General features: G+C 45.6%; 1 long non-coding RNA gene across 1 annotated transcript; it reads right to left on the bottom strand.

Annotated features, from left to right (window-relative positions):
• Positions 1 to 336: 336 nt before the first annotated feature.
• LOC141173200 (uncharacterized) lies at positions 337 to 8,450 on the bottom strand. Its single transcript, XR_012252607.1, has 3 exons — positions 8,428 to 8,450; positions 5,243 to 5,335; positions 337 to 449 (listed from the first exon to the last, which is right to left on the bottom strand). It is a non-coding gene; the product is annotated as an uncharacterized lncRNA (long non-coding RNA).
• Positions 8,451 to 26,587: the final 18,137 nt, after the last annotated feature.

The raw sequence follows: 26,587 nt of genomic DNA, 5'->3' as shown, positions 1-26,587 counted from the left end.
TCAAGTGGGCAGGCTCACTGTTTACTGTCTTATATAGAGATCTATAAGCTGTGGCTCCAGCTGTTATTCTACAATAGTCTCCACCATGTCCCAAATAATCCAACACGGCCAGCTCTTGTTGCAGAGTATATAGCACTTCACTGGACAGCCCTGGTGGCACCGATGATGACTATTAACAGAAAATAGGTAAAAAAAAACACTCATATGGCTATATCAATGGAAAAATAAAAAGTTGAAACAAATAAATTCTAAGGTGAAAGAGAAGGTAGATGGAGTAATAGTGAAGGACAGCACATATAATTCAATGGAGATAATGGGGAACACTCACAGGAGACTCATTACAATCAGTAGGATAAAAGCTAAAATTGCAGCATTGTACAATCCATTCGATAACATGGCTGACTTGGCTTCTTCCTCTTCTAACATAAGTGTAATCCTTTGTTTATCCTCTATAAAAAGAATGAACACACTGAGGTTAAATACTAATATTGTACCTTACAGGTTTATTGCTAAATCATATGTCTTTTAGAAGCATGGTCGTGTCAACGATACACTATACACAGGATACAAGAATGAAAATCTGATGGTAACTCATCGTAAGTCCATGTGTATAATAGAAGAATCCCAGACCTGAATGTTTAATATTTTACACTAGATGGTGGCCCGATTCTAATGCATCGGGTATTCTAGAATAGGTATGCGGCCGACCGGGCGCAATCAGCAGAGCAGTGTTTAAATTTGGCGCCAATATCGCTGATTGGTCGCGACGCGGGATTTCCTGGACAGAAGGACAGACAGATGGGATAAGACGATTATATATATTAGATATTTATGTAAATATTATTTTACTTATTACATATTGTCTTCTGTATTGTACAAAGCAGAGGTGCCGCTGCACATAAGGCAGCACCGATATAAGGAAATAGAGGAGAAAATAAGAATGCAGGTTACCATGGCAGAAGGGGGCTTGCTGAAGGCCCCCAATCGCTGCCATCTTGGTCCTCCTCTGAAGCTCAGCTACATGCTGAGCATCAAAAGAGACAGTAATTTATACTGCTAGGTGCAGGATAACCGTAGGAACAGGCAAATATAGGAATGGGGTGTTGCAGCCTATGTCCCATCAGAATCCAGCCAAAGCTAAGAAAGCGGTCAATGACCATTCTGTGCCGCTGCTGGGTACAACAGACAGGTAGTTGCCTCTGTTAACCAAAAAAAAGCACAGGCAGGTAGTTGATACTATGCGTCAAAAAACTAAGTCCCAGACCACCCCTTGAATGCAAAAATGTCCACCTTGCTTGGTTCCTCCTCCCAGATCAATAGAGAATCAGAGGCAATGGAGTCCAGTGAAATGATTCCTATATTAAAGTAACCGCAACGCGTTTTGGAGTCTAAATGGCTCCTTCATGAGGCATATATTACAGAGAAGTAAAAAGTAAATTCTCTCTCTATTCCACAGAAGTCCCCCATCCAAATGCTGACCAAGTCTATCCTTGTTTAGCTTCTAAGGTCAAGCATATCCAGGGTGGAGTTGCCAAAGAATAGTTTATTTAGCAAAAACACCCATGTGGGATAAGTATGGTTTATGGTATAGACTGAGCGTCCATATAGAGATAAAAATAATAACTTGTAAATGAATAAATAAACAATATTAATGCAATAAAATAAATATAATGTGGGAACAGTCTTCTCTTTTAGGTAGTTCTTCCTACCGTGAGGATAATAATAATTGATAGAATCACCACAGTGACCTCATTTGGGAAATTTGGAGGCTAACATGTCTAGTATATATATCCAATGTATTTCATGCCTGCATAAGGTTTGAATTCTATTAGGACATCTTTCCTGTATATAATGATTGGGTGTGATCGTATAACATTCCCATTGTTTAGTGAAGTACAGTGATTAGAAATGCTATGCAGTAGGAATTTTATTGTAGCTGTTGGACCTGTGCTTGTGTAATCTGCTGTGTAATTCCTGTATTGTGCGTCCCACATATAGTAGGCAGCTAATATAAATGACAAAGATACATTAATCTGTATTTAATATAAAAACTCTCCTTGGTATGTGGATGAATTGTTCCTGACTACATTATATTTTTATATTACACCAGAATCCAGGCAAAAGGAATCAGAGCACATATCTTTATACTCTATAGTTGTTGTTTTTTTCAAATGATGCTGATTTCTGACTCCACTCTCTATATTACCCTCTGCCGTTTCATATCTATATACAGTGGGGAAAATGAGTATTTGATATACTGGCGATTTTGCAAGTTTTCCCACCTATAAAGAATGGAGAGGTCTGTAATTTTCATCGTAGGTACACTTCACCTGTGAGAAATAGAATATAAAAATAGAAACCAGAAAAGCACATGATATGATTTTACATAATTAATTTGCATTTTATTGCTTGAAATAAATATTTGATACAGTAGAAAAACAGAACTTAATATTTGGTACAGAAACCTTGGTTTGCAATTACAGAGGTCAGACGTTTCTTGTAGTTTTTGACCAAGTTTGCACACACTGCAGCAGGGATTTTGGCCCATTCCTCCATACTGATCTTCTCCAGAAATTTCAAGTTTTGGGGCTGATTCTGGGCAAAGTTGAGTTTCCGCTCCCTACAAAGATTTTCTATTGGGTTAGGGTCTGGAGACTGGCTAAGCCACTACAGAACCTTGAAATGCTTCTTACAGAAGCCACTCCTTAGTTGCCCTGGTTGTGTGTTTCGGGTCATTGTCATGCTGGAAGACCCAGCCATGACCCATCTTCAAAGCTCTTACTGAGGGCAGGAGGTTGTTGCCAAAATCTCGCAATACATGACTCCATCCATCCTCCCTTCAATATGGTGCAGTCGTCCTGTCCCCTTTGCAGAAAAGCACCCCCAAAGTATGATGTTTCCCCCACCATGCTTCACTGTTGGGACGGTGTTCTTGTGGTTGTACTCATCCTTCTTCTTCCTCCAAACACGGCGAGTGGAGTTGGTACCAAAAAGTTCTATTTTGGTTTCATCTGGCCACATGACCTTCTCCCATGCCTCCTCTGGATCATCGAAATGGTCATTGGCGAACTTCAAACACGCCTGGGCATGTGCTGGCGTGAGCAACGGGACCTTGGTGCCCGGCAGGATTTTAATCTATGATGGTGTGCTGTATTACTAATGGTAATGTTTGAGACTGTGGTCCCAGCTCTCTGACCAGGTTCTCCCGTGTAGTTCTGGGTGAATTCCTGACCTTTCTCAGAATCATCCTTACCCCATGAGGCAAGATATTGCATGGAACCCAAGACAGAAGAAGATTGACAATCATCCTGTATTTCTTCCATTTTTCTAATAATTGTGCCAACAGTTGCCTTCTCACCCAGCTGCTTGTCCTGTAGCTCATCCCAGCCTTGTGCAGGTCTACAATTTTGTCATTGGTGTCCTTAGACAGCTCTTTGGTCTTGGCCATGGTGGAGAGGTTGGAGTGTAATTGAGTGTGTGGACAGGTGTCTTTTATACAGATAACAAGTTCAAACAGGTGCAAGTAATATACAGGGTGGGCCATTTATATGGATACACCTAAATTAAATGGGAATGGTTGGTGATATAAACTTCCTGTTTGTGGCACATTAGTATATAGGAGGGGGAAAACTTTTCCAGAGACCACACCATACCATCAAGATATGAGATGTGCAGCATCTGAAACAACGGATACTGGAAGCCTGTGCTAGCATTTCTTCTGCGGTGTTGCTATCAGTGTGTGAAGAGTGGGAGAAGAGGGTTGCATTGACAATCCAACACAATGGGCAGCACTTTGAACACATTTTATAAGTGGTCATAAAGTTGTAAAAAACTCATGAAACAATACAGTTACGTTAAAACCAAGCACACCATTGTTTTTCTTATGAAATTCTCAATAAGTTTGATGTGTCACATGACCCTCTTCCCATTGAAAAAAATAAAGTTGGATCCAAAATGGCCAACTTCATAATGGCCGCCAAGGTCACCACCCATATGGAAAAGTTTTCCCCCTCCCATGTACTAATGTGCCACAAACAGGAAGTTGATATCACCAACCATTCCCATTTAATTTAGGTGTATCCATATAAATGGCCCACCCTGTAGGTAATGAGTGCAGAGTTGGAGGGCTTCTTAAAGAAAAACTAACAGGTCTGTGAGAGCCAGAATTCTTTCTTATTTCATGCAATAAAATGCAATTTAATTATGTAAAAATCATACCATGTCATTTTCTGGTTTTTATTTTTAGATTCTAAATAATTGTGTATCACCACCGCACTTGCAATTACCACTCTATATGAGAACACTGTATCCATTAATATATATGCGGATAGAAACCAAAAATAACTCTATTAAAAGTCCTTAGAAAGTAGTCTATTGATTACTGGGTGGACACTATGCACAGTATAAATAAGGTGCAGTTTGCTCTGTGCTAATAAAGTAATTTTATATATTATTTTAGTCATATGTAATATTTAATAGTAAATAAATGTAAAAAATGTATACAAAAAATGGAGCAATTTACATATAAAACAATAAATGCCAAGTTAAGTACAGGTAAGGGACACTGGTAAAATACTGAAGTCCGTATAAATTGTTAAGATAGAGCAGCTATCTGTAGGTTCTCGTAATGTGAAGATCAGATGTACACAGTCAGTGGAAGTGCCTAATCCTTGCTGCCCATGTGGCGTGTAGAAGTCTGTGGGGCTGAGGGGCTTATGTAGTTGCGGGAGCGTCCTCCCATTCTACCTGACAAGTTCCATGCATGCGGTGAAGTGCACTCCGGCCGGCAGTGCTAGCGGGACACGTGATCAAACCTTGAGAAAGAAGGGCTGAGACCCTTCGAAACGCGACTGTTATTCTGGGTAGACACTCCTAATTCATTAAGAGTCATGCGCCTTTTGTAAATTAGGAGTGTCTGACTATTATACGCCCCCTCATCAATACAGGTGAAAATCGACGATCTTGATGAATCGGGGCCTCAAACCAGGATTTGAATAGAAAAGATCTTTTTCTTTTGGCAATTTCATGTCTTCAAGAGTTTTTCCAGGGAAAATATCACTAGTCTTGAACTTCCCAACCTTCTTCACTTTGGTAGGGTCTGAATGAAATGGCATGATAGCGTTTGATGGTTGTCACTATATACAAGGTTATGGGTCTGACATCCCATCAATAAATTACAAATCGTTTACTTTGTGCACAAATCAAATAATATAAAGAAAAGGAAACAAGTTGGAAATCTTACTAAAATGCAAGCCCATGCACACGGAACGACTTAAGCAGGATGGCTTCACTGTAACACAGCGGGTGCAACTGAACACATCCATCTTTAGCCAACCTGTGGAGGTAGAAACGACAGTGGAATATCATGTGTATCATGTGTCCCCCACACTACAATGCAGCACACAGCTAATCCTATCCAGCTCTTACCCGGGGACGACTCAGGCTGCAGTTCAAGGGAATCTGTTACCAGGTTTTTGCTATGTAATCTTAGAGCAGTACAATGTAGGGGCAGAGACCTTGATTCCAGCGATGTGTCACTTACTGGTCAGCATGCTCTCATTTTAATAAAATCACTGATTTATCTTGTGCAGATCTAGCTGTTCTCTAAATGCTGTGCTCTTTATAAGCCCACCCACGCCACTGATTGTGGTGTGTACACTGTGCATAGGCAGAAAGCTGCTCATCAGTGGTGGGGATGGTGTTATGCAGAGCAAAAAGCTGTGCAGTACATGACAGTAATAAACTGTGCAGTACATGACAGTAATAAACTGTGCAGTACGTGGCAGCAATAAACTGTGCAGTACATGGCAATAATAAACTGTGCAGTACACGGCAGTAATAAACTGTGCAGTACATGGCAGTAATAAACTGTGCAGTACACGGCAATAATAAACTGTGCAGTACACGGCAATAATAAACTGTGCAATCCATGGCAGTAATAAACTGTGCAGTACACGGCAGTAATAAACTGTGCAGTACACGGCAGTAATAAACTGTGCAGTACATGGCAGTAATAAACTGTGCAATCCATGGCAGTAATAAACTGTGCAGTACACGGCAATAATAAACTGTGCAGTACACGGCAGTAATAAACTGTGCAGTACATGGCAGTAATAAACTGTGCAATCCATGGCAGTAATAAACTGTGCAGTACACGGCAATAATAAACTGTTCAGTACACGGCAGTAATAAACTGTGCAGTACACGGCAGTAATAAACTGTGCAGTACATGGCAGTAATAAACTGTGCAATCCATGGCAGTAATAAACTGTGCAGTACACGGCAGTAATAAACTGTGCAGTACACAGCAGTAATAAACTGTGCAGTACATGGCAGTAATAAACTGTGCAATCCATGGCAGTAATAAACTGTGCAGTACACGGCAGTAATAAACTGTGCAGTACACGGCAGTAATAAACTGTGCAGTACATGGCAGTAATAAACTGTGCAATCCATGGCAGTAATAAACTGTGCAGTACACGGCAGTAATAAACTGTGCAGTACACGGCAGTAATAAACTGTGCAGTACACGGCAATAATAAACTGTGCAGTACACGGCAGTAATAAACTGTGCAGTACACGGCAATAATAAACTGTGCAGTACACGGCAGTAATAAACTGTGCAGTACATGGCAGTAATAAACTGTGCAGTACATGGCAGTAATAAACTGTGCAGTACACGGCAATAATAAACTGTGCAATCCATGGCAATAATAAACTGTGCAGTACACGGCATTAATAAACTGTGCAGTACACGGCAGTAATAAACTGTGCAGTACATGGCAGTAATAAACTGTGCAGTACATGGCAGTAATAAACTGTGCAGTACACGGCAATAATAAACTGTGCAATCCATGGCAATAATAAACTGTGCAGTACACGGAATTAATAAACTGTGCAGTACACGGCAGTAATAAACTGTGCAGTACATGGCAGTAATAAACTGTGCAGTACATGGCAGTAATAAACTGTGCAGTACACGGCAATAATAAACTGTGCAATCCATGGCAATAATAAACTGTGCAGTACACGGCAGTAATAAACTGTGCAGTACACGGCAATAATAAACTGTGCAGTACACGGCAGTAATAAACTGTGCAGTACATGGCAGTAATAAACTGTGCAGTACACGGCAGTAATAAACTGTGCAGTACACAGCAGTAATAAACTGTGCAATCCATGGCAGTAATAAACTGTGCAGTACACAGCAGTAATAAACTGTGCAGTACACGGCAGTAATAAACTGTGCAATCCATGGCAGTAATAAACTGTGCAGTACATGGCAGTAATAAACTGTGCAGTACACGGCAATAATAAACTGTGCAGTACACGGCAGTAATAAACTGTGCAATCCATGGCAGTAATAAACTGTGCAGTACATGTCAGTAATAAACTGTGCAGTACACGGCAATAATAAACTGTGCAGTACACGGCAGTAATAAACTGTGCAGTACATGGCAGTAATAAACTGTGCAGTACACGGCAGTAATAAACTGTGCAGTACACGGCAGTAATAAACTATGCAATCCATGGCAGTAATAAACTGTGCAGTACACGGCAGTAATAAACTGTGCAGTACACGGCAATAATAAACTGTGCAGTACACGGCAGTAATAAACTGTGCAGTACATGGCAGTAATAAACTGTGCAGTATACGGCAGTAATAAACTGTGCAGTACATGGCAGTAATAAACTGTGCAATCCATGGCAGTAATAAACTGTGCAGTACACGGCAGTAATAAACTGTGCAGTACACGGCAGTAATAAACTGTGCAGTACATGTCAGTAATAAACTGTGCAGTACACGGCAATAATAAACTGTGCAATCCATGGCAGTAATAAACTGTGCAGTACACGGCAGTAATAAACTGTGCAGTACACGGCAGTAATAAACTGTGCAGTACACGGCAGTAATAAACTGTGCAGTAAATGGCAGTAATAAACTGTGCAGTACACGGCAGTAATAAACTGTGCAGTACACGGCAGTAATAAACTGCAGTACACGGCAGTAATAAACTGTGCAGTACACTGCAGTAATAAACTGTGCAGTACACGGCAGTAATAAACTGTGCAGTAAATGGCAGTAATAAACTGTGCAGTACACTGCAGTAATAAACTGTGCAGTACACGGCAGTAATAAACTGTGCAGTACATGTCAGTAATAAACTGTGCAATCCATGGCAGTAATAAACTGTGCAGTACACGGCAGTAATAAACTGCGCAGTACACGTCAGTAATAAACTGTGCAATCCATGGCAGTAATAAACTGTGCAGTACACGGCAGTAATAAACTGCGCAGTACATGGCAGTAATAAACTGTGCAGTACACGGCAGTAATAAACTGTGCAGTAAATGACAGTAATAAACACTGTTTCCACATTTTGATAAATTATAAACTAAAACCTAAAGAGAAGGTTAAACACTCACCACACTGAGTGGGTGAACAGGCTGCAAAGGAAAAGAAAAACATGAAAATTACCAGAGTATCACACTAATCTATAAAACATGAAAAACATTGAGCACCAATAATTTTCAGATTTAATGACTGATTTAAAGATCTCACTACTCATATTGTAAAGAATTCTATTGTCCACCTTTCTCAAATATATCCTCATTAGTACACAAACTACATTCTGTAGTCTACGCCTAATACTCAGACCACAGCAAACAAGTAACAAACATGGTTTCACTTTTTTGTCTAGTGTGCTATGAAAATCTTTAACTAAAGGGTTATTCCCTATTTTAGGCAAATATATATATATATATATATATATATATATATATATACTGCTAAAAAAATAAAGGGAACACTTAACAGAATATAACTCCAAGTAAATCAAACTCCTGTGAAATCAAACTGTCCACTTAGGAAGCAACACTGATTGACAATCAATTTCACATGCTGTTGTGCAAATGGAATAGACAATAGATGGAAATTATTGGCAATTATCAAGACACCCTCAATAAAGGAGTGGTTCTGCAGGTGGGGATCACAGACCACATCTCAGTACCAATGCTTTCTGGCTGATGTTTTGGTCACTTTTGAATGTTGGTTGTGCTTTCACACTCATGGTAGCATGAGACGGACTCTACAACCCACAGAAGTTGCTCAGGTAGTGCAGCTCATACAGGATGGCACATCAATGCGAGTTGTGGCAAGAAGGTTTGCTGAGTCTGTCAGCGTAGTGTCCAGAGGCTGCAGGCGCTACCAGGAGACAGGCCAGTACACCAGGAGATGTGGAGGGGGCCGTTGGAGGGCAACAACCCAGCAGCAGGACCGCTACCTCGGCCTTTGTGCAAGGAGGAACAGGAGGAGCACTGCCAGAGCCCTGCAAAATGACCTACAGCAGGCCACAAATGTGCATGTGTCTGCACAAAAGGTTAGAAACCAACTCCATGAGGGTGGTATGAGGGCCCGATGTCCACAGATGGGGGTTGTGCTCACAGCCCAACACCGTGCAGGACGCTTGGCATTTGCCACAGAACACCAGGATTGGCAAAGTCGCCAGTGGCGCCCTGTGCTCTTCACAGATAAAAGCAGGTTGACACTGAGCACATGTGACAGACTTGACAGAGTCTGGAGACGCCGTGAAGAGTGATCTGCTGCCTGCAATATCCTTCAGCATGACCGGTTTGGCAGTGGGTCAGTAATGGTGTGGGGTGGAATTTCTTTGGAGGGCCGCACAGCCCTCCATGTGCTTGCCAGAGGTAGCCTGACTGCCATTAGGTACCGAGAAGAGATCCTCAGACCCCTTGTGAGACCATATGGTGGTGCGGTTGGCCCTGAGTTCCTCCTAATGCAGGACAATGCCAGACCTCATGTGGCTGGAGTGTGTCAGTAGTTCCTGCAAGATGAAGGCATTGAAGCTATGGACTGGCCCGCCCGTTCCCCAGACCTGAATCTGATTGAGCACATCTGGGACATCATGTCTCGCTCCATCCACCAACGTCACGTTGCACCACACATTGTCCAGGAGTTGACGGATGCTTTAGTCCAGGTCTGGGAGGAGATCACACAGGAGACCATCCGCAACCTCATCAGGAGCATGCCCAGGCATTGTAGGGAGGTCATAAAGGCACGTGGAGGCCACACACAATACTGAGCCCAATTTTGACTTGTTTTAAGGACATTACATCAAAGTTGGATCAGCCTGAGGTGTGTTTTTCCACTTTAATTTTGGGGGTGACTCCAAATCCAGGCCTCCATTGGTTAATAAATTTGATTTCCATTGATGATTTTTGTGTGACCTTGTTGTCAGCACATTCAACTTTGTACAGAACAAAGTATTCAATAAGAATATTTCATTCATTCAGATCTAGGATGTGTTATTTGAGTGTTCCCTTTATTTTTTTGAGCAGTGCATATATATGTGTCTATATATATATATATATATATATGTGTCTATATATATATATATATATATATATATATATATATATATATATATATGTATATATATATATATTTTTTAAATTTTAAAAATGACAAAAAGGAAAATGGGCCGTTGCAAAAGTTTGGGCCCCCTTGTAGATTTGTGTGCTCAGATAAGTTTGACCAAGATTTCAGACCTTAATTAGCCTGTTGGGTTATGGCTTGTTCTAACATTGTTAGATGATGCAAATTTCCCTGCTTTACAAAAACCCAGCCTCCTCTAACCTTGTGCCAAAAAAACAGCAGCCATGGGTTTCTTGTAAGCAGCTGCCTAGCACTCTAAAAATGGTGGAGGCCCACAAAGCAGGAGAAGGCTAGATGAAGATAGCAAATCTTGGGGGGCAAATAACCCCCCCTTTGCTTGACTGCAAAAGACCTTCAGAGAGATTTAGCAGACTCTGGAGTTGTGGTACATTTTTCTACTGCTCAGAGACACCTGCACAAATATGGCCTTCATGGAAGAGTCATCAGAAGAAACAAGTATGCAAAAGAACATCTAAACAAGTCTGATGCATTTTGGAAACAAGTTCTGTGGACCGATGAGGTTAAAATAGAACTCTTTGGCCACAATGATCAAAGGTATGTGTGGAGAAAAAAATGGCACTTAATTTAAGGAAAAGAACATCTCGCCAACCATTAAGCAATGGGGGTGGATCAATCATGCTTTGGGATTGTGTTGCAGCAAATGGCACGGAGAACATTTCACAGGTAGAGGAAAGAATGGATTCAATGCAATTTCAGCAAATTCTTGATGCAAACATAACACCATCTGTAAAAAAAGCTGAAGTTGAAAAGAGGATGGCTTCTACAAATGGATAATGATCCTAAACGTACTTCAAAATCCACAATAGACTACCTCAAAAGGCGCAAACTGAAGGTTTTACAATGGTCCTCACAGTCCTCTGATCTGAATATCATTGAAAATCTGTCGCTAGACCTCAAAATAGCAGTGAATGCAAGAAGACCCAGGAATGTCACAGAACTGGTAGAATTTTCCAAGGAAGAATGGATGAAAATCCCTCAAACAAGAATAGAAAGACTCTTGTCTGGCTATAAGAAGCGTTTACAAGCTGTGATATTTGCAAAAGAGGGCGCTACTAGGTACTAACCATGCAGAGTGCCCAAACTTTTTGCATGAGCCCATTTTCCTTTTTATAATTTCTAAAATGTAAAAGATAAAAATGTATATGTTATTTTTTCCTAAAATACAAAGGAAATGTGTCATCTTTAACTTTAGCCCTTTTAGAGATCATTTCATCTTCAACTTGCTTAACTGTTCACAATAACAGTTATTTACTGCTTGTTTCCTTAGAGACCGGCCACCTCTGCTAGACAGCAGAATATGCTCATTGCTGACAAGATCTTTTCTATTGAGCTTGTGTGTCACCCCAGGCCTGGATGCCACAAATATTAAAGGCTGTGTCTGAGAGCAAGAGGGAGGTTCCCTGGTCAGGGACAATTCGCATACAGCACCTCCTGTCCCAGGCCAGTAGGGGGAGCTGGCTGCCCCTATAAAAGCTGGAACTGAGGGCAGGGTTAGAGAGAACTGGACAACCTAGTTCAGGACTGAGACTAGACCCAGAGAAGGAGGGACAGTTCAGCTGTAGCCAAGGAGTCCGTGAGGCAGAGGAGAAGCTGCGAGCCAGGGACAGAGGCGACGAGAGCCGATCCTGGCTGAGAGAATCACCACCGGACATTGGGGTCCGAGGCTGTCAGGGTTGCAAGCCCAGCAGCAGAGAACCAACCCGCGAGGGATTTCAGGTCCCTTGGCCTAAGAAGCCTGGAGGCTCCGCCACACAGAGGGACCAGTACAGCACGGAGAAGCAAAAGGTACCTAAGGCCCGAGTCGCAAGCCATACAGGCGAAGTACACGGCCAGCTCAGGGACGTGGGCTATTACACCACGAAAAGGGGGATAGTCAGCAAGGGCAGAGAGAGAACGGTAGGCCTTCACACTCACCCTGACCAGTGGGGCTCGCCCGAATGCTTTCAGACACCCAGGTCCATTCCTGCCCGGTACTCCTGTTGGGTCATTAGTAATACCAACAATAAAGACCCTGGACTGTTTGAAGTCACATACGCTGCCCTGAGGCTACACTCTTCCCGTGGGGAGTTATCCTACCCCTGTGCTGCACACCAACATCAGCCTCAGCGGTCTGCCTAGCAGCGGCGGTCATCCCTGACCGCAATCCACGGGTGGCGTAGTCGGACATTCATAACTCTACAAATAGACTGCCACAGCATTTGGTCTGATCACCTTGAGCCACGGGATCGGGTTGCCACTACTACCCCCAACATCGCACTGAAGCCCGGTTCCGGGTGCCCCACGGCCCAGGGGGGCGAGTCAGCTTTGGCGTAGTCGGCAGGATTGTGACCAACCCGCCACAAACGGGTATTGCGTGCCTGAAAAAGACTGTATACGTACCTTAAAAAGAGGTTTCCCGCCATCCGGAGCCGTTTCCCGCCATCTTCAGCCGTTTCCCGCCATCCTCAGCCGTTTTCCCGCCATCGGGTGCCATCTTCGGGACGCCGCGCGGGAAGAAGAGGGGCGTGGACGTCCAAACCGCGCGAGACCTGAAGCCCCACCCTACGCACCGACGCTGCACAAGGTCCTGGAAGGAGAGAGAGCGACGCTGACGTCACCAGGACGCTACGCAAGGTCCTCGCCCGGAGCAGCACCAGCGGAGTCGCGGCCTACGGATAAGGATCAACGGAAGGTAGGCCACGGTTAACTAGGGGGGAGGAAGATGTCGGAAGCGGAGGCCCCCTCTACCACCAGCGTGGCTGCAGCAGCGGTGATGCCGTTCTCCATGCCCTACATCCCCGGAGCGGCCTGGCTGCCCCAATACTCAGGGGAATCCCATACATTAACTGACTTTAAGGAAAGACTGCACAGTTTATTTAAAGTTTATCCCCTGACAGAAGAACAGAAAGTGAGCATTCTGACGGGGCAGCTAACCTGTGCAGCCCAACGGGAAGTGAAGTCATGGTCAGATGAGGAGAAAAGGACTGTAAAGGACATTCTGACCCGGCTGCGGGGTACCTTTGACACCCGTACCTCAGCAGAGATCAAAATGCGGTTCTATGGCTGTAAGCAGCGAGCCCAAGATAGTATCAGAGACTATGCCTTGAACCTGCAAGAAGCTCTGGAAGCAATCAAACAAGCTGACCCTGGCAACGTGCAGGATACCGATAAACTGTTGACTGATCAGTTCATAGAAGGTCTGCTGTCCAGCACCCACAGAACTCCGCTGCGCCTCATGGCCCTACAGAACCCCGATTTGACTTTTGCACAGTTCAAAGATAGGGCCATCTGGGTGCTCCGAGATCCCGCACCAGGTGGCGCTGTAGTTTCCCGGTACCCTGCCATCACTTACCACCAGGAGGCAGCGCCCTACCCTGCAGACCTTGTGGGGGCTGATGCACCGGCCCTAAACCCATCCCCGCCTGCAAACCTGCACCATCAGGTCCAGGAACTAACAAAGAGTGTTGCTGCATTGACCAGGACCGTACAGTCGTTACAGATGGACCCGTCAGGACCAATCAAGCTGGCTTCCAGTCCGGAGGATGTCCCGTGGTGTCGACGGAGGAGGATCCAGTCGTTCAGAGGGAGGCCCGCCGATCGTTACACTGAGGATGGACAGCCGATTTGCCGCAGTTGCAGCCAGCCGGGACACGTAGCCAGGTACTGTACTTTAAATGGGTCCGACCTGGGGCAGAGGGCCAACCCCCAGGCATAAGGTCACCAGGCCCGTCTAATTGGCATGATAAGTACGTAGGGGGACGCCCGGTTTTACCCGGAGTGCTGGACGGTATCCCCATGAGTGCACTGCTGGACACCGGGTCTCAAGTGACTACCATCCCCTATGTACTTTTCAAGCAGTACTGGAGTGACACTGACATAACCCGCTATCCAGACAGTGACTTGAGCATCATCGCCAGCAATGGCCAGCCCGTGCCGCTGGTGGGGTTCAGAGAGATGACCATTAAGATTGGTAAAGTTGAACTGCCGGCACAGGGAGTGATCATTGTGGACATTGACCGTCGAGAAAGTCACCCTAAAATAACCTTGGGTACTAACGTGATTGAAAATTGTCTTTCAGAAGTGATTGTAATTTTGCAGCAGGTGGCGATGAATGCGAGCTCCAGCCAACAGAGGGTCCTCCAGAAAGAGATAAGAGCCCTGATGAGACGGCAACAGGTAGAACTGTCTGGTGGTGAGATCGGTAGCGTGAGGATGAGCGACCCGTTTCCCATTGCCATGCCTCCCAAAAGTGAAATGATGATCTGGTGTCGGACTGCAATCGGGTTAAGAGGGAGAGACTACCAAGCCATGGTAGAACCCGTGTACTCAGACAGCAGGCCCACCATTTTGACAGCCCGGGGGGTGGTTGATGTCCGCCATGGGAGGGTGCCCGTCCGGATCTTAAACATTGGGGAAAGGGAAGTACACTAGCCCCGGTAGGCTACATTAGCCAAATTGTTTGCTGTCGAACACAATGCTCTCAGCGTCGTGGAACCCTTGCCTCCATCTCCACCGGTGGAGGATAATGGCTCCCAGAAACACAAGGAGGACTGGTGCCAGAAACTCCACGTGGGTGCTGACTCCACTCCCTCGCACCAAAAACAAGGAGTCTACCGGGTGGTTCAGGAGTACGAGAGAATCTTTAGTAAGCACCCGCTAGACTTCGGCAGGGTGAAAGGGGTAGAACATCACATCCCCACGGGGAGCCACCCACCAATAAAAGAGAGACACAGACCTGTACCCCCTACACATTATCAGAACGCAAAGGGCATGCTGAGAGAAATGAAAGAAGCCAGGGTCATTAGAGACAGCTGTAGCCCCTGGGCAGCCCCCTTGGTTCTGGTAAAAAAGAAAGACGGCACCATGAGAATGTGCGTGGACTATAGACAAATCAATCGTATCACCCATAAAGACGCGTACCCGTTACCTAGGATAGAGGAGTCTTTAGCCACACTAAAATCAGCTAACTTCTTCTCTACTTTGGATCTTAATAGCGGGTACTGGCAGGTTCCTGTGGCAGAGGCTGACAAGGAAAAGACCGCCTTCACCACCCCGATGGGATTGAGTGAATTCAACTGTATGCCATTCGGGCTCTGCAATGCACCCAGGACCTTCCAGAGGCTGATGGAATGCTGTCTAGGGCACCGAAACTTCGAGACGGTCCTACTTTACCTGGACGACGTGATTGTCTATTCGAAGACTTACGAGGACCATCTAAAGCACCTGGCCGAGGTGTTCGAAGCCCTGGCAGGCTATGGCCTGAAAGTGAAGCCCTCAAAGTGTCACCTGTTAAAATCGAAGGTACAGTACCTAGGGCACGTGGTGAGTGCTGAGGGAGTAGCCCCCGACCCCGACAAGGTCACAGTAATCAAGAGCTGGCCAAGCCTCTCAAACATCAAAGAAGTGAGGCAGTTCCTCGGGTTGGTAGGCTACTACCGAAGGTTCATCCCCGGGTTCACTAAGATGGCAGCCCCTATGCAGGACCTCCTGATAGGGCAATCCAAGACCAGAAGCCAAAAGCCACCCTTCAAGTGGGACAAGCCGGAAGAGGAGTCCTTCCGCCAGTTGAAGATGGCCCTCACGGGGGATGAGATCCTGGCCTACCCCAATTATGGGCAGTCTTTTATCCTCCACACAGACGCCAGTAATGTGGGGCTGGGAGCCGTACTGTCACAAAACCAACAGGGCAGAGAAAGGGTGATCGCGTACGCCAGCCGGAAGCTGAGGCCCACTGAAAGAAACCCAGAGAATTACAGCTCCTTCAAGCAAGAAATCTTGGCAGTGGTGTGGGCCGTCACAGAACGGTTTAAGCATTACCTGGCCTCCGCAAAGTTCACCGTGTACACGGACAACAACCCGTTGACACACCTGGACAATGCAAGACTAGGTGCCCTAGAACAGCGGTGGATGGCCCGGCTATTAAATTATGACTTCACAATCAAATACCGGGCAGGCAGAACCAACGCCAACGCAGACGCCCTATCAAGAATGCCCCACCTACTCGAAGGAGAAGAAGACTCAGAAGAGCTGGAGTAAGTAGAGCTCCCTGCGTTCCACCGGTATGGGGCCACTCAGTATTCTCACCGGGTAAAAGACAAATACCTAACCACCGTCATTTTCAACCCCTTACCCCACCACGGCTGGGCTGAAACGCAAGATAGTGACCCTGCAGTTTGCCTGGTGAAAGGCCTGTTAACCCAGGCAGACGCTAGCCCTGGCCCGGACTCTCCAGAGGAAGCCAAGCAGTTATGGAAGTAGAAAAGCAGGCTATTCCTCTACGAGGGTAAGCTGTGCAGAAGGCTTGTCAACCACTGGACGCACGAGCTGACCTGGCAGGTAGTGGTCCCAAGGCGAGATGCAGCAATGGTCCTGGAGGCCTACCATGACAGAGCGGGACACTTCGGGTGGAAGAAACTGGAGTTCCTACTGAGAGAGAGGTTCTACTGGGTCGGTATGAGAGGGGCCATAGAGAAGTGGAGCAGGGACTGCGGCCCATGCCACCTCAGATGGAAGGACCGTACCAGCCAGAAGACACCCTTGAGGCCCATCGTCACCAGGCAGCCTCTTGAGCTAGTAGCTCTGGACCATGTGAAGTTGGCTCCAAGCCGGTCCGGCTACATCTATGCCCTCACGATTGTGGACCATTACTCCCGGTTCCTGGTGGTGGTTCCTGTTAAAGACCTGACAGCCCAAACAGCGGCCAGAGCCTTCCAGCAACACTTCTGCCATCCGCACGGGTATCCAGAACAGGTCTTGACAGATCAAGGTCCAGCGTTTGAGGCTGAAGTATTCCAGGAGTTCTGCAACCTCTACGGCTGTAGGAAGATTCAGACAACGCCTTACCACCCGCAAACCAACGGGCTGTGTGAGAAAATGAACAATATCGTCATTGATCTCCTCAAGACGTTGCCCCTGGAAGAACGCAGCCTGTGGCCAGAGAAGCTGCCAGACCTGATTGACTTGTACAACCATATCCCGGTGAATGCTATAAATTGCACCCCGGCTTACCTGATGCGCGCAAGACCATGTAAGCTGCCGATAGACCTGGAGATGGGTGTCCTGACACCCGAGGACACCTCCCCAGACGCGGACTGGGATACGAACGGCGGCTACAGTACAAGAAGGTACAGGAGAGTGTGGAGAGGAGTCTGGCTCAAGCGAGAGAAAAGCAGGAGAGGCTCTTCAACCAACACACCCCTGCTGGTCCCCTGGAACCTGGAGAGCAGGTCCTGAAGCGGAAGAGAAGGCTTCACAAGCTGGACGACCAGTGGGAGAGAGACCCGTACACAGTACTGCAGTCCGACCACAACAACCCGAAGGTATGTGTGGTTACCAAGGATGGAGGAGAAACCACTAGCACCGTCTCCAGAGACCACCTAAAACGGTGCCCCGAGCAACTGCAGAGTCCAAGAGAAGGTCAAGATGACCTTGAACCCGCAGAGGACAAGGAAGAAATGGTCAGCACCGTTCTCGGAGAGTTCCCCCGGTCCTGGACTCGGATAAACGATACCATAGTGGCACCCGTCCTACACTTCAACCAACCCAGCAGGAACCTACTGGAGAGCAGGAAGAACAAGAGGAACAAGCAGCCCCGGAGGCAGAAGAACCCATGCCAGCAGCCCAGGAGAGTCAACCCTCTGCTGACAGTGAGCCTGCCATGCCTGCGGTAAGCCAAAGGACCCGCAGACAGCTGCCTGCCCTGCCTGTAAACCCAGCTAGTAGCTGTACCCTTAATACTAGTGGGGAAAGCCAGGTTAGACCACCACCAGACAGTGGGTTAGGGAGGTCAACCCGGAGCACTAGGGGTCAAATACCAGCACGCTGGAAGATCTAAATCCACAGTGTATATATTTAATGTTTTATGTTTGTACCCTGGTTATTAATAATGTTTTTCCAGTTTCCCTAGATACAATGGACTGACAGGTTATGGACGGTGAATAACCGGAACTACCATGTAGATAGTTGCACTTGGTGCCCTCTTTCGAAGATGACCACGGAAGAAAAACCTGTCCAGCGTGGCCCTCTTGTGGTCCAAAGTAGGTAGCTCAGCCTTGCCGCCACGCCCAAGGCCAGGAACTTGGGGTTTATAGGGACAGGTCCTCACACCGTGGAAAACTTCACCAAGTTGGGTGATATGGACACCCGGTCACGGAAGCGCCGTGACCTTAAGGACAAAATGTACTTGTATATATGTTATGTTATTGTTTATACCCTGTATTTGTGTTTCCTGTTTAGTCCCGGAGTACTAAATTTTACTAGGGGGGAATGTGTCACCCCAGGCCTGGATGCCACAAATATTAAAGGCTGTGTCTGAGAGCAGGAGGGAGGTTCCCTGGTCAGGGACAATTCGCATACAGCACCTCCTGTCCCAGGCCAGTAGGGGGAGCTGGCTGCCCCTATAAAAGCTGGAACTGAGGGCAGGGTTAGAGAGAACTGGACGACCTAGCTCAGGACTGAGACTAGTCCCAGAGAAGGAGGGACAGTTCAGCTGTAGCCAAGGAGTCCGTGAGGCAGAGGAGAAGCTGCGAGCCAGGGACAGAGGCGACGAGAGCCGGTCCTGGCTGAGAGAATCACCACCGGACATTGGGGTCCGAGGCTGTCAGGATTGCAAGCCCAGCAGCAGAGAACCAACCCGCGAGGGATTTCAGGTCCCTTGGCCTAAGAAGCCTGGAGGCTCCGCCACACAGAAGGACCAGTACAGCATGGAGAAGCAAAAGGTACCTAAGGCCCGAGTCGCAAGCCATACAGGCGAAGTACACGGCCAGCTCAGGGACGTGGGCTATCACACCACGAAAAGGGGGATAGTCAGCAAGGGCAGAGAGAGAACGGTAGGCCTTCACACTCACCCTGACCAGTGGGGTTCGCCCGAATGCTTTCAGACACCCAGGCCCATTCCTGCCCGGTACTCCTGTTGGGTCATTAGTAATACAAACAATAAAGACCCTGGACTGTTTGAAGAGGACTCTGCACTCTTATTACTGCGGCCTGCACTATCACCCCCAGCATTCACATACGCTGCCCTGAGGCTACACTCTTCCCGTGGTGAGTTATCCTACCCCTGTGCTGCACACCATCATCAGCCTCAGCGGTCTGCCTTGCAGCGGCGGTCATCCCTGACCGCAATCCACGGGTGGCGTAGTCGGACATTCATAACTCTACAAATAGAGTGCCATAGCATTTGGTCTGACCACCCTGAGCCATGGGATCGGGTTGCCACTACTACCCCCATCATCGCACTGAAGCCCGGTTCCGGGTGCCCAACGGCCCAGGGGGGCGAGTCACTTGTAAGCACTGTTTTGCAGCATGTCAGGATCCCTGGAGCGTGACTTTACTTCCTAAACTAGCTTTAGCGTAGTGTTTTACAAGATAGAAAGCAGTGGTGGTCGGTCTACTAGGCAACAAGCTGTAAACAAAAGTTTTAATATGTCTAGATTGTCTGCAAATTTTAATAGGTAGTAAATTGCAAATATCGATGGTTTTGACAAGCACTATCCAACAACATCCATCTATGAAGAGGTAGATAACCCTCTAAAGGGATCCCATGTCGCTCTCCACAAGGAGAAATATTACCCCTTAGATACCGGTCTGACGCCTCTCACCCAGCCAAACCAGAACTCACACTTTGCACTGACGAGAGGCAGTACCCTGAAACACAGTGTCTGTAAACTGAGTTTCTGGTTCTGGCTTATATCCTAAGTCATGTGATAAGGCTCGTTAAAGGGTCAATACTGACCTTCAGGATTGCTACTTCCTGTAGGTGGCACTAGAGTTCTGGTCCTCTTCCTCTCTGAAGAGACAATTTGCCTAAGAGGATATTAATACTGCCAAAACCACCAGCATACTCCAAACACTGACTGCACTATTGAAGCCATGTACATTTTACTCTTAAGTGCTGGATGTTTCAGTGAAAACATGCTTTGAAAAACCGGCTGACAACTATGCGTCTCAGCTGACAACTATGCGTCTCAGCTGACAACTATGCGTCTTGGCTGACTAGTCCACCACAGGTCATTAGTGGCTTCTCGCACCCTACTTCACTAGATTGACAGGTTCTCCCTTCCTCTCCACACACACAGGGAGAAACCTATCAGTCTTGGACAGCAATGAAAGGGGACCTGCCTTGGACCAGCCTTTTCAGCAGCATATTCCCCAGCAGACTTTAAAAAGATGTTTTCTCTAAAATGCTGCAGCATTACAAAGTAAAACATGCACAGCTGCAATAATGCAGTCTGTCTAATTCATGCTGCACCTCGTTCTCATGCATGGATTTTGTTTGGGAAAATAGATTATCCCACGTTTGTGCACCCAACACAGTATTGAAGCTTGATGCAGTGTTGACATCACTACTAGTGGTCACGAGTTGGACATGTGCGTGCAGGAATCACTGATACAGATCTGATGAGTGTATTACAGCTGCAGTGAGCTGTGCACCCATGTGATAATCAGATGACCAGTGCGTTATATTGTGTTATTTCATTGTTATACAATAAGTTTTGCCCTCTTTAGAAGTTTGTCCTTCCTCTCTCCTTGTTTCTCCCACTGGCTCTGATATAGCTCTGATGTCAGTAACCTCTCCCTTCTTCTTCATTCTTCTTCCTCATTCACTGTTTGTCAGCCATCTTAGAAACTAATGTGTTTGCATCTCTGGTTCAGAAAAGTATTTTTTACCTACTGTATTTGTGCATAATTATAAGAATTCAGCAGGAAAATAAATAATCTTCTGGAATCTTCATATGTGCCTCCTGCAGTCAAGTTCAAGCTATCTGTTGATATATTTACCTACCTGTAAGTACTGGTTCATGGGGGCAGTCCAGAAATGGTAGCTCGAGTGCCATATACTTGCGGTCTAACTATCGAGTCAGAATAACCAGACTTGATTATATTTACCAATAACGAGATGCCTACTGAATGACAGCAAGCAGAGATCGTGAGAAAGGAATACTAAAGCTATATTAAAAACCTTTTTGTGTTGAACCCATATTACCTCTTTAAAGGGAACTTGACAGCTGATACATGCTCTCCGATCCACAGGCAGTATGTATAAGGCACTGGCTGTATGATCGCAACCATATATGCGGCATTTCAGAGAAAAACATAATTTAATAGCCACCGGGGACAGAGATGCATGTGAGACTAGTTGGACAGGCGGGTCCCCGGCAGCTTCTTCGTGACCTAGAGTGACAGGTCTCTCCCTATACATGCAAGCAGGTAGACACCTGTCACTCCAGGGTAGCAGGCAGGGTGAAGACACCAGGGACCCACCTGTCTGACTAGTCTCCAGTGTGGCTTGGTCCCTGGCAGCTAATAAATTACAGTGGGTACGGAAAGCATTCAGACCCCTTTAAATTTTTCACTCTTTGTTTCATTGCAGCCATTTGGTAAATTCTAAAAAGTTCATTTTTTTTCTCATTAAAGTACACTCTGCACCCCATCTTGACTGAAAAAAACAGAAATGTAGAAATTTTTGCAAATTTATTAAAAAAGAAAAACTGAAATATCACATGATCATAAGTATTCAGACCCTTTGCTCAGACACTCATATTTAAGTCACATGCAGTCCATTTCCTTGTGATCCTCCTTGAGATGGTTCTACTCCTTCATTGGAGTCCAGCTGTGTTTAATTAAACTGATAGGACTTGATTTGGAAAGGCACACACCTGTCTATATAAGACCTCACAGCTCACAGTGCATGTCAGACCAAATGAGAATCATGAGCTCAAAGGAACTGCCCAAGGAGCTCAGAGACAGAATTATGGCAAGGCACAGATCTGGCCAAGGTTATAAAAGAATTTCTGCAGTACTCAAGGTTCCTAAGAGCACAGTCGTCTCAATAATCCTTAAATGGAAGAAGTTTGGAACCACCAGAAGTCTGCCTAGACCTGACCGTCCAGCCAAACTGAGCAATTGTGGGAGAAGAGCCTTGGTGAGAGAGGTAAAGAAGAACCCCAAGATCACTGTGGCTGAGCTCCAGAGACGCAGTAGGGAGATGGGAGAAAGTTCCACAAAGTCAACTATCATTGCAGCCCTCCATCAATCGGGCCTTTATGGCAAAGTGGCCTGATGGAAGACTCTCCTCAGTGCAAGACATGTGAAAGCCTGCATAGAGTTTGCTCAAAAACACATGAACGACTCCCAGTTTATGAGAAATAAGATTCTCTGGTCTGGTGAGACGAAGATAGAACTTTTTGGTGATAATTCTAAGCGGTATGTGTGGAGAAAACCAGGCACTGCTCATCACCTGCCCAATACAATCCCAACAGTGAAACATGGTGGTGGCAGCATCATGCTGTGGGGGTGTTTTTCAGCTGCAGGGACAGGACTACTGGTTGCAATTGAAGGAAACATGAATGCGGCCAAGTGCAGAGATATCCTGGATGAAAACCTCTTCCAGAGTGCTCTGGACCTCAGACTTGGCCGAAGGTTCACCTTCCAACAAGACAATGATCCTAAGCACACAGATAAAATAACAAAGGAGTGGCTTCAGAACAACTCTGTGGCCATTCTTGACTGGCTCAGCCAGAGCCCTGACCTAATCCCAATTGAGCATCTCTGGAGAGACCTGAAAATGGCTGTCCACCAACGTTCACCATCCAACCTGACGGAACTGGAGAGGATCTGCAAGAAAGAATGGCGAAGGATCCCCAAATCCAGGTGTGAAAAACTTGTTGCATCATTCCCAAGGCTGTACTAGCTCAAAAGTGTGCTTCTACTTAATACTGAGCAAAGAGTCTAAATACTTATGACCATGTGATATTTCAGTTTTTCTTTTTTAATAAATTTGCAAAAATGTCTACATTTCTGTTTTTTTTCAGTCAAGATGGGGTGCAGAGTGTACTTTAATGAGAAAAAAACGAACCACATACCCACTGTATGTTTTTCCTCTTTCTCTTAGACATACCTGCATGAAATCATACAGCCAGTGTCTGATACATGGATCGGGCAGCATGCATCAGCTGTTAGTTTCCCTTTAAGGTTAAAACAAATATTTTTGTATGTTACCATCTCTTATGTAATTGACCAAAAGACAAGCAGTGTATTGCTTCATCTCATGAGCCCCACCACACTGTGCTTATGTTATTTCCAAAAGTACATATGATACCTTTATTACGGTAAGCCAGCAGATGAAGTTTAAGTTTCATTGTAGTATGATTTCGGAACGTCGTCAAAGCATCCAAAAAATTTTGGTCTAAGAAAAGAAAAGCCCTGAGATCAATCATCAGTGTACATTGAGTAAATGAAATAATGTTAAAATTGAAATCGTATTTCATACAATGTTTAATTTCTACACGTTCTCCAAGTTAAGTAAGAGTAAATATGGTAGTTATTTTATACTTACAGTCTTGTAGTGGACTAAAATAGTTAGAAAGTCCCCAAGGCCTGGGGCTGCTATGCACCTGTTATAATAGGTGCCAATCAGGAAAGTTCTTATAGTCTCTATTTGTAAGCCTTGGTAACAGCCTCTGCTGCTCTGCGAAGATTTGGAGTTTATGCTGAGTGCTAAGAATGAACCTTTATTAAGAAATTGTTGACTATAGAGTCCAATATTATAGCAGACGTGTGACCCACAGGGCAAGTTGGGGCAGCTCCAGTCCACATGAGATATTTCAGCATATGAAAATAATATCGGAAGGATTCTCGCTGTGGATTGCTATTTATTACCCTGCAAGGAGAGTTAACAGAGTGTTTCCCAAACTGTCGGACTCGAGACAGCCATGTCTCATAGTCACACATTCATTTCAGTGTGTACTACATAATTCTACATTTTCACTGCAGGAAATTAACCATTTGCATTTGTCTTTCCACCAGGTAAAACAAAAACTTTTGCAACATTAGTAACCCCTGCATGCATTGCTTGGACACTTGGAGTTTGTGTACACATGTATTTGGTGCAGAAATTTCTGCACCATTTCCGCATCTCTTGGCAGGAAAAACTTGCGTTTTTGGTGCAGATTTTTCCCCACTGATTAGTTTGGGTGAAATCTGCAGCAAAAACACTGAAGGAACTGACATGCAGCAGATCTGCACCAAATCTGCAAGTCACAGATAAGCAACATGTGCATGAGACTTCAAAATTCTCATTCACTTTGCTGGCATCAGGAAATCCTTCAGGTTTTGTGACAAATATGCACTGAAAAAACGTATCATAGGACTCCATCCAGCCCACAATACTGTATGGGGGACTGTGTGGTGCCGATAATACTGTATAGAGCACTGTGTGGTGCCCATAATACTGTATGGGGGACTGTGTGGTGCCCATAATACTGTATGGAGGACTGTGTGGTGCCCATAATACTGTATGGAGGACTGTGTGGTGCCCATAATACTGTATGGAGGACTGTGTGGTGCCCATAATACTGTATGGAAGACTGTGTGGTGCCCATAATACTGTATGGAGGACTGTGTGGTGCCCATAATACTGTATGGAGGACTGTGTGGTGTCAATAATACTGTATGAAGGACTGTGTGGTGCCCATAATACTGTATGGAGGACTGTGTGGTGCCCATAATACTGTATGGAAGACTGTGTGGTGCCCATAATACTGTATGGAGGACTGTGTGGTGCCCATAATACTGTATGGAAGACTGTGTGGTGCCAATAATACTGTATGGAGGACTGTGTGGTGCCCATAATACTGTATGGAGGACTGTGTGGTGCCCATAATACTGTATGGAGGACTATGTGGGACCACTACACTGTATGGAAGACTGTGTGGTGCCCATAATTCTGGATGGAGGACTATGTGGTGCCCATAATACTGGATGGAGGACTGTGTGGTGCCCATAATACTGGATGGAGGACTGTGTGGTGCCCATAATACTGTATGGAGGACTGTGTGGTGCTCATAATTATGTATGGAGAACGGTGTGGTGCCCATAATACTGTATGGAGGACTATGTGGCAACACTACACTGTAAGGAAGACTGTGTGGTGCCCATAATACTGGATGGAGGACTATGTGGTGCCCATAATACTGTATGGAGGACTGTGTGGTGCCCATAATACTGTATAGAGGACTGTGTGGTGCCCATAATACTGTATGGAGGACTATGTGGTGCCCATAATACTAGATGGAGGACTGTGTGGTACCTATAATACCGTATGGAGGACTATGTGGTGCCCATAATAATGGATGGAGGACTATGTGGTGCCCATAATAATGGATGGAGGACTGTGTGGTGCCCATAATACTGTATGGAGGACAATGTGGTGCCCATAATACTGGATGGAGTTCTGTGTGGTGCCCATAATACTGGATGGAGGACTGGAGGACTGTGTGGTACCTATAATACCATTTGGAGGACTATGTGGTGCCCATAATAATGGATGGAGGACTATGTGGTGCCCATAATAATGGATGGAGGACTATGTGGTGCCCATAATACTGTATGGAGAACTGTGTGGTGCCCATAATTATGTATGGAGAACTGTGTGGTGCCCATAATACTGTATGGAGGACTGTGTGGTGCCCATAATTATGTATAAAGGACTATGTGGTGCCCATAATACTGTATGGAGGACTGTGTGGTGTCCATAATACTGTATGGAGGACTATGTTTTGCCCATAATACTGTATGGAGGACTATTTGGTGACCATAATACTGGATGGAGGACTGTGTGGTGCCTATAATACTGTATGGAGCACTATGTGGTGCCCATAATACTGTATTGAGGACTATATGGTGCCCATAATAATGTATGGAGGACTATGTGGTGCCCCTAATACTGTATGGAGGACAATGTGGTACCTATAATACTGTATGGAGGACTATGTGGTGCGCATAATACTGTATGGAGGACTGTGTGGTGCCCAGAATACTGGATGGAGCACTATGTGGTGTCCATAATACTGTATGAAGGGCTGTGTGGTGCCCATAATACTGGATGGAGGACTATATAGAAGGCAAATGACTTTGTAAGGGCTGCAAAGTTGTGGAATATGCTCTTCTGTGACTCTGCCGAATATTAAGGGATTTTTTGGAGGGGGGGCTAAATAGAACTTCTGCTATGGGGTCCCATGATTTCTATGTACGCCCCTGATGCGAAGGTTAGACATTTTCAGCACCTGCTTTAAAACATCAGTTTCTCATGAACAAAGGTATGTACAGTCCAAATTTCTATACAATAGATCG

The sequence above is a fragment of the Phyllobates terribilis genome, unplaced genomic scaffold, assembly GCF_046119375.1.
Source record: "Phyllobates terribilis strain yellow unplaced genomic scaffold, ASM4611937v1 Scaffold_12__6_contigs__length_324123572, whole genome shotgun sequence".
Classification (NCBI taxonomy): Eukaryota; Metazoa; Chordata; class Amphibia; order Anura; family Dendrobatidae; genus Phyllobates; species Phyllobates terribilis.
Note: the sequence above shows the minus strand (reverse complement) of the source record. Positions and strands in the feature narration are given on the sequence as shown.